The following is a 9,305-nucleotide window of genomic DNA, read 5'->3' as shown; positions in this document are numbered from 1 at the left end:
TCAGCAGGGTTGTTGCCTGAGAGAGCCTGAATCAAGCAGTTTGCTGAGGGCAGCAAAGGGCAAGAGCTGACAAGGCTCAGTGTTCACTGCGACTTCATTCAGTATTCACTGCGTCCACGTGTGCTGGGGCAGAACCAGCCACAAGCGTACTTCTGCAGGGAAGGAAGGGGAAGAACTGAGGGCTGTGTGTTGGTAAGATCAGGGGATCTTACCAGCCAGCTTCCTGTTGTAGAACACGCTTGAGAACACTGAGCCTTTACTACAAATTCTCACGCACAAGTGTTTCAAAGGTAGCTGAGGGTGTCATGGAACTGCAGAGTGGCGAGCGCCCATAGGCAACAAAAGCTACGCCTGCCCTCCACGGGCCTTGCAGTGGCAGCAGCAGAGTGATTTCCCCTCATACAACAGCTCAGGTCTGAATTTCCTGTCTTTGGGAAATAATGGCAGAAGGGGTTTACAGCTTTTAATTAAAATGTGAGTTAGTTGAACTGTATTTGCTGCTGTGGTTTGGGGGGCTGGTGCAGAACCCGGCGCCTCGACAGGCCCGAAACGCAGTTCCTGGGAATGTTTTCTTTCCAAAATAGTGTTTTCCAAACATGTATGTAGTATCATTACAGACCTCAAACAATTTCCCGCGAGAGCCATCAAAGCAAAGCAGAAATGGACACGCCGGTGCCCACGTGTACGTCAGATGATTTCACCGCACTAGCGATGGTTTCTGGGCTGAGAAATAGTCCCTGCAAGAACACAGAGCCTTGGTGAGATACAACAGCGTAAGCGAAGTGTCTCTTCCATTGCTGCTTGGGAAGGTTTTGTCTCCCTGCCTTGAAGCTGCCCACAAGGTCCGTGTCTAAGCCACGGTAGTCACCGAGCTCTCCCTCTAGCCGGTGAAGATGGACAGACGGGGTGAATTGCTCTGATATCTGATCTACCTGCCTTAGTCCTGGCCTCTACTTACTGTCACAGGAACTTTGACGTTCTTATTTTTCGATGAGTTTTTTGGTTTTAGAATTAAACTCTGATCTCACTGGATACTAATTTCAGTGAAAAAAGTAACGTGCAAAACCCGATGGTGCTGGTCAGCCAGGAACACGCTGGGCAGTGCTGATCTCGACTCAATTATCTGTCTGCAGGGGTTGAAATTCAGTTGGCATTTTTCAGTCAGGGACCAGCTGGTGTCAAGATGTTGCTTAACTGAAGAGCCATTATTTACTGCTAATAAACCGATACCGAGACACATTCCTTATGGTGTAGATGTGTTATCATATCTTGGCAACGGTAACAGGAGGAGTTATTCTGCCTGGCTTGCGGTCTTGTCTTCATCGTAAAAGGAAAAATAATGAGGCCGTAATTACCCAGCTTGGAACTGAATGAACCCGACTGAAAACACTGAATGATGAAAGATGACTCCTAACAGCTTCCCAAACTTGGCTTGTTTGGAACCCAGCTCTGATGGTGCCAGTGTCAGCTCCTGGCTCTCCCTGGGCTGGATCCATAGCCAGCGGGCACAGCTCAATTGTTTAGACTGTGGTGGTGTCCCAGTTTGAAGCACGGTTGAACAAATAATGGTAAATATACCATCAGCCTTGCCAAAATGACCTATTTACATGAGGAAATCAGCGTGCAGCAAACCAGGAAGGAATTCATAGCCCACAAGTCCCTCCATATTAATTCTTGGGGTGAGGAGCCCTTTCATCTAGAGGTTTACTCCAAATCAGAATTACGTTGCAGGTGGGATCACACACTCCTCCTTCCACATCCAACATCTCGATATCAAATCTGTGATGTTTCTCTAATTTTGCATGTTAGTTTATATAATAAACTAACTAATAAACTAATTTAGTGAGTCTTTTTCTTTTTTCCTTTTGCACAAATAAAGATGGGAAAGTCTGTTACTCCATGAATTCCAGGTCTCAGTTTCATGCAACTTCTTGTGAGCCAGCAGTGCAACAGCCAGCAGACTTACTTCCCAGACTGGTGTAGGTACTGAAGAGCTGGTGACCTGCTTCAGCGCAGCAGTGGTGTGTTTGGTGGAGCTGTTAGAGGGATGAGGATCAACTTCCCATAGCAATGAAGAGGCATAAAGGAACACTTCTAGCTACCAAACTGGCTACACTCTCATCAACTCATCCTTGGGGACTGCTGAGATTTAACTGTATCATTAATGATATGTGACAGTGCCTGGAGACTTGGATAAATAATAACTAAAAAGGCTTTTTAGTCAAAATAAAGAGGATTTTCCCTCCCTTTGAGCCCTCATTCCTGCAGGAAAGCAGGCGGTGCTGCTGCGGAGCACACACCTCTTGTCCGAACAGTGAGCTCGCCTGCCGGTTGCCATAGTGACGGAAGGAGCGGGGGGCTGTTTGGGGTGGCAGTTCTGCAATCTGGCACGTCCAGCATCCCCTCGCTTAGCAGCACGCTCAGTCGGCCAGGTCCGGGCAGCTACAGCCAGCTCAAGAAGGACACTGGTGGCTCGCAGCATACACAGCAGGTCACAAATACTGCAGCCACCTTTGTGTGCCGGGAGGAGCAATTAGGCAGCACAGGGTATTTTGGACGGTGACTGGCATTTACATCTCGCCCGTTATTAGAGGGCAAGGAACCCAGACCCAAACCCAGACTTTTATGTCAAATATGACTGAAACTTGCTGTCCCAGGACAGCCTGGGTGGTGGGCTTTTATTAAAGGGTCTTCTGCAAGACCTTTTTATAAGAATCTAACTCAGGATTGTGTGGAGCTCAGGTTTTAATGTATGGCTTGAGCAAGTGGATGTCTATTTAAATGCCATTGCTAGATTATTCCTGCAATGGATAATCTGAATAAAGATACCTGATGCTTTATGTGGCCAAGTTTTACAAAGCTGAAAACAAATACTTGAGAGAGGTTATAAAAGGAAGTTATTTAACCCAGAAAAGTGAGTGGCAGCTGGGATCTGTATGGAAACATTGAACTCTGTGTTCAAAAAGCTGTGATCCTGCATACGAGTGAAAATTTTACAACTGTCTGAAAAACCCCAGCCCAGCTTTGGGAGAAAGCAAGAGTCTGAAGGACATACAGTGAATTAAGGGAGTAAGTGGAAGCCTTTAAAAACTGAAGATGCTAGAAGAACCATAAGGGAAGAGTCATGCCACAAAAAGCAGAAAATAAAATACACTCCTAGAGCAGTGGGGAGTGAGATTGGCCATTGTGAGGGGAGGAAGGTCAACTGGCATGGACCCACAAGAGCCTCGCGCTGTTCATCTGCGATGGACGTGGAGGACCTGCCAGCAACAGTGCGGACAAGAATAGTGTTCTGAGCTGGGTGATAATCTATCTGTAGCAGTCATTTAGCCCTCTGTCCTTCCACGAGCCACCTGCCAGAAGGAGATGGTAACACCTCTTCTTTATTCTTGTCTGTCTTGGCTATTTAAAGGATTACATTTTCTGAGGCTGGGACCATGCTTTCATTACTACTACAGCAGGGGTGGAGTGTGGGATCTCAGTCTGCGACACTGGTGTAACACCACCAAGGTCACTTGAGAAGAGATGACTCTGCTCCTGAAGAATCCTGTGTCCTGCAGCACCCCGCGTTCCTCCCAGGAGCCCGTGCCGTACTCCGCCCACACAGTTGGTAAGGAACAACAGGGTTTTATCAGCTCTTCCACACACCCCAGAGTGACATAGCCCTTCTCTGGGCCACCCAATATGCAGGGTGGTCCCGTCACCTTTGCTTACACCTCCCTGTGTCAGCCACTGCGCACCTGGGCACCACCTGAAACCCAGGGCAGGTTCCCGGTACGGTGCTGGGAGCAGAGGGCTGTATGCAGGGCTTGAGTGAAATGCTCCCAGGTCACTGGGCAACCCTGTTTTTATTTCATGTACACTGTCAGCACAAACAGAATATTTTGTTCCCTGACCAGAACATGGAGCTCTTCCCATGGAGCGCCCTGAACTCTGGCTGCTCTCAGGCCAAGTTGGAGGGATAAGCACCTCCTCAGTCTTAGTCTCTATGACCTCGGGAACAGCTAGAGTAGATAACCGGCACCGGGTCTGAGGGCGAGGGATGGCACAGGACACAGGAGCAGCCTTGCTGAGCGTCTCCTGGCTGTTGCGGTGGCCAGCTGCTTCACAAAAAGGCATCTAGTTACACATCCCCCCTTCATGAACCCACACAGAAAGCAGGGAATCGTGCCAGGGACTTAGGCTGACTTTTTCACCAGCCTCAGGTAGAGAGTGTATGTGGTGAAGCCTGAAGATCACAGTCCTTTGCCTCGCAACAGAGGATTCAAAACCTGAGCTTGATCCCTCACCATTGTGAATCGGGAGCACCCCGTTCAGAGTCCGTGGAATAAAATCACATGAAAGACCATTTAGCTGAGAGCACAAGCCAGGATCAAAATATTTACGTGGCTTCTGCACATCTGCAGCAGGAACCCTTGCCTGGTTGCCAAACACCAGAGGAAAATCCCAACAGTTGGCTGGGTGGCTCTGGTATACATTACGAAGCTGACAGGTATTCCTGTTTTCTTCTCATTTATTAGCACACCCCTGTGTTCTCCAAAAGGGAGAAGCACAACTGCCAGCCCAGGCTGCCACTTGCTTTCTTCCAACTCCCCCCTCTAGCAGAAACAGAGGGACAAAGGGAAGGAGTACCTGTGCGTGGGCCTCAGAGCATCTCCTGCTGCCATGCCAGCAAGACCCGGGCAGTCAGTCGTGGTCAACTTCAGCAACACCTGTCCTGTTGCACCTTCTCATCCTGACGATCCTTTTTACCTCTGTCCATATATCCGGCCCTTCTTAGCAAGCAGAATGACCCTAGTTAATTAATTCTTGCATATTCCCCCTGACTATGTCCCTGAGCTGACAGAGATGCTGCTATTCACTGTGTCCCAAACAAGCAAGCTCTTAGCAGTGGGAGGTTTTTCTGGTGGAGCATGTGCTGGATGCGTGACCTTTGTGGGTTTACACTGAAGAAGCTTCTGGGTTCCTTTAGACAAACAAATGCCTTACCCAGCAGGATTTATGCTTGTTTTGTAGCCTTTGCGCCGCGAGCCAGCTGCCGCGCTTTCTCCCACCAGCAGCAGGTAAAGTGCTTCTTACGTAGAGGGTTGAAGGGACTTTGTGATGGGCTTTGGGACCCTTTGGGTAGGGCAGTGCTGTCACTGACTGACGACCCTGGCTTGCTGTGAGATCCGAGTTTGAGACCTGATTGCGTTTGTGGCAGCTGCAAAGAGGTAACCGTGCGGTGACTTAGTTTGCAAGAGCCTTTGGACAGAAGGAATTTTGCAGTAACGAAGGATTAGAAGGTGCGTGTCCACAGTGGGCTTTGAACTGGACTTTGGAGACTATTTAAAAAAGAACTTAATTTCTTTTCCAAACTGAAACATTCCCTAGGGAAAAAGGAAAGGGAAAAGAAAAGGTTTGGGCTGAGATTCCAAGCTATCTAGCTGGGACAAACCTTTTGGAAGTGTTTGGCTCAGCAGACAGAGGAGATAAGGTCCCTGGGGAGCAGCGGCTGGGAAGGGGGACGGCATGAGCTCGTGGAGTGAAATTGCCCAGAAGCAAAGCACAGCCACTCACTTTGCAATGAAAAGCTTTATCATCTCTGCACAGATTACTGGAGCTAGAAATAGCTCCAGCTCAAAGTAAACAGTTTCTGAGCGAGCTCTGCCCTGCTGGCATGTCAGCCCCGCTCCGAGCCGTGGTGCCAGCAGCCACGATGCACGTCCCCACAGTCCCAGCACCGAGAGGGGCTCCCCACCACCAGGCTCGGCTCTTTGACCCTGATAGAGATGACTCTGGAGGGGGGTTTGTTAGGTTTAGCCTCATTACGAGCTTTTTTTTGTGTTTCACTTGTCATCCTTTGAACAACTTCTTTAAAATCAAAATGGGGCTGAATGCCCAGTAACTCCGTCAGACACCCCCACGGCCACTCTCTCTTCCCTAGTCAACAGCAAACCGTGTCCTTCCTCCAACAGCAAAAAGTGGCTTCGCACTAACGCTGCTTTTACCTGTCAGCTCCTCTTTTCATGAATGGAGGGCAAGCTGTTACTCGATGGCTTCAGACATCCGCATGTTCCTTAGGGAGCCCAGCAGACTGCTGAAATATTATCTTCTGTGGAGAGTTTTTTTGATGAAAAGTTTTTTAAAGCATTTATTTTGGGGGAGGAAGTCTGGAAAAAGATCAGGTTGTCACATTTTTTCCATGCGTATCTTGTGCCATTCCACATTTCCTTGCAATCTTGATGACATCAAGTGACACGGAGAGCTCAGTGCCTGGGAAATGCAGCGGGAAGCCGCTCTTACGTGAGGAGGCTTCACGCTACATCAGCAGGCTCTCGCAGCACTACTCTAACCCTGGAAGCACGAGTTTTTGAGGGAAGCAAGGCTCAGGCTGAAAAAACATTCAGGTCAGAGGCAGGTCAGATCCTTCAGAAGTGACAGCTTGGCTCCTTGGGCTTCAGAGCTTCCCGGAGGGTCCTTTGTGGTGGTGGTTTGTCTTGCGGGAGCAGGCGGTGAGTAATCCAGTGTGGCTGCGCTGCTGGGGGCTGGGATTCTTTATGTTAGCACCCTCGGGAATACGGACACCTCATAGTGACACTCATCCTACGAGATCTCTCTGGCTTTGTCCCTCCTCCAGCTAAAGGTTGACAGTCCACTGGTGGGACAGCTTCTTGCTCTTCCCTGAGCTGTGCTCGTCCTGCGCTGCACCAGAGCAGTGAAGGTGGCACCCTCAGCGCGGGCTGCAGGGCATCGTAGGACCATCCCTTCCCTGGACTATTGCTCTCTGCATCCAACTCTGTGACGCAGAGGTTAAAAAAATGCCACAGTTCTCTGCAGACCAACTGCACGGACAACAGCAGCAGCAGCCGACAGAGCAGAGCCAAACCTCCTGTTGCGCAGAGCAGCAGGGTCATTACCCCGATCCTAGACCACGCACAGGACAGAGCAGATAGAAGCAACAGGCAGCAAAGACCTCGCCGAAGACAAACATATGAGGAGAGCAGAAGCCATTAAAGGCTGATTGTGGCTGCAGCTGAGTCAGTGGGCTCAAGGCTGGGATGCACCATCCATCATGTGGAGCGTGCCGTACCCGGCGGCTGTAATGTCTTCTCGTTATGGCGAGGTAGGAACAGCATTCATTCACAGCCCACACCTCCGGGGGAACGACTTATGCCGTACGAAGCAATAGGGTGGGAGGTGGTGAACCTGAGAATTAGCTAGAAGTTCAGGTGGATTTCCAGGGAGAAATGTCAACTTTCATTAAAAATAGGAAGACCAACAATATTGAAAGTCACAGATTTTTATACTAATGTGTTACAGTTTGGCACCTCAGGATTTATTTTTTTTCCCTTGTGAAAGCAAAAAAAAAGATGTGTTCTGTAGAACATCCCAGACTGCATTTATCTACTTTAAAAGAGTTTTGATGGAAAACGTTTGGCCTTGTAGGGGATAGTGTTGGATGAGGAGGTCACTGTAAGAGCATGCAGAAAAAGACAGACTCTTTGATGGATGCTTTGGGGGACTTGTTCCCAGGAGCGGACACGCAGGACAGGGAGGTTTGAGTAAGACAAGACACGTCTTACTTTATAAGTATATATCCTGTGCTCCTGGCTTTCCGAAGTGCTTCGTTATTGCCGTTGCAATATGCTGCCTGCACTGTGATGGGGCTGGCCACAGGCTGCCAAGAAAATGCCTGGGTTGCTGGCGTAGCATTTGCAATCTTACCAGCTCTGACCTTCAAAGCCCTCAGTCCAAGCGTTGGTGTAAAGCTGTAGCCTTCTGGAGCTCTTTCAAACGTGAGCGTGGCAGAGCCCTCCTCCCTCTGCTGCATCTCCCGAAGACAGGCAGGGTGCTGCGGTGAATCCCTTTCCGTTACTTTCGGGTATATAATAACGCGTGACTCAAACGCACTGGAGAGAGATGGTTTTCTGCCGAGCGATACCTCTCAGGAAATCAAACTGGCTTCAAAATAAAACCAAGTTGAACCAGGAGGCAGAGCTCCACGAGGCCAGTGTGGGGATGCACTGAGCACAGGTATGTTTTGCTCTGTTGAGGTCCATTCCCCCTCCTCCTTGCCTCGGAATTGTCATCAGGGTGTTTCCTGCACTGCTGCTGCTGTTGTTGGTGCTTTTATCTCTTCCTGCGTGTGATGGCAGAGGTGTGGGTATCTATGCTGACAAACAGCATGTTTTCAGGTGCACACAAACAGATTCTGGCTGGAGGTGGCGAGGCCAGCGGAGGTGGAACACCTCTGGCTGCACGGCCGGTGCCAGGGTGAGAGGAGAGGCCAGCACTCCTTGCTGGCACTGACCAGCTCTGGGGTCCATCTGTCATGGGAGAGCTGCAGGATGGCAGAGATGCCGCTTCTGCATCTGTCTGGTACTCAGTGAGATGGCAGCTTGGGAGAGCCAAGTCCTTCTGGCTCACCCTTTTGCTCTCTTTGCTCACAGCCTGAAATAAAAGCTTGTCTAGCTTGAGCAGGGACTGCAGCTGGTCCTTGGCAAACACCTTTGTGCTCTCCAGGTGAGTAGTGCTTCTTCTCCCCTTACAAGGCTGAGGACTGGGGTGTCCTTACAGCAGGGATGGACTGAATCTTCCACTCTCTCAGCAAGGCAATTAGCACTAATGAGTCCTGTTCCAGGCCGGATGTTCAGCAACATGTACAACCACGTGCGCTCACACGCCTCCCCACCACGCTCGTAGGGCTGAGCAGGAGCACGGGCCAGGAGTACGACTGGAGACCTGGCATTGCAGCCACCCTGTTCTTTTGGCTTGAGCCACCCGGTGCTGCCTCCAAGGCCAATGTGGCACAGGGAGGTGATACCACCCAGAGGGACATTCCTGGGCCCCTGAGGTGCTAAGAAGAGCCAAAACTTCCTCTTCTCCTGGAGCAGTCCTAGGCTTGCTGAGAGCTCCATGCTGTGCTTCACAGCAGGCTGGGTACAAAGGTACGTGCTTAATATGTGGTATTGCCTGGCCCTAAACACCTTCACCCCCCTTAAATCCAGGAGCTTTTACCCCCTCCATATTTCACTCCCAAATAAGGCTGGCAGCCAGGGACCGATGAGCTGAAGTACGCTTGAATTTTACCTCGTGGGAGTCAGTGGAGCAAAAGGCGCAGTGTCTTTTCTCTCTTGGGAGGGACTTCCCCAGCACTACCCCCGTTAAATAGCGTGGGCTGCACGGGGTGTGCTGGTGCCTTTGGCCAGGCCCTGATGACGAGGCCGGACGGGGGGATGCAGCTGGGACCTGCATCAGAGCGATGCTCCAAAGAAACCTGGAGGAGCGGCGGGCGGGAGGGCAGGAGGAAGCGCCCCGCAGCA

The sequence above is a fragment of the Buceros rhinoceros genome, unplaced genomic scaffold (assembly GCF_000710305.1).
Source record: "Buceros rhinoceros silvestris isolate BGI_N320 unplaced genomic scaffold, ASM71030v1 scaffold8531, whole genome shotgun sequence".
Lineage (NCBI taxonomy): Eukaryota > Metazoa > Chordata > Aves > Bucerotiformes > Bucerotidae > Buceros > Buceros rhinoceros.
This window is presented reverse-complemented; position numbering follows the sequence as displayed.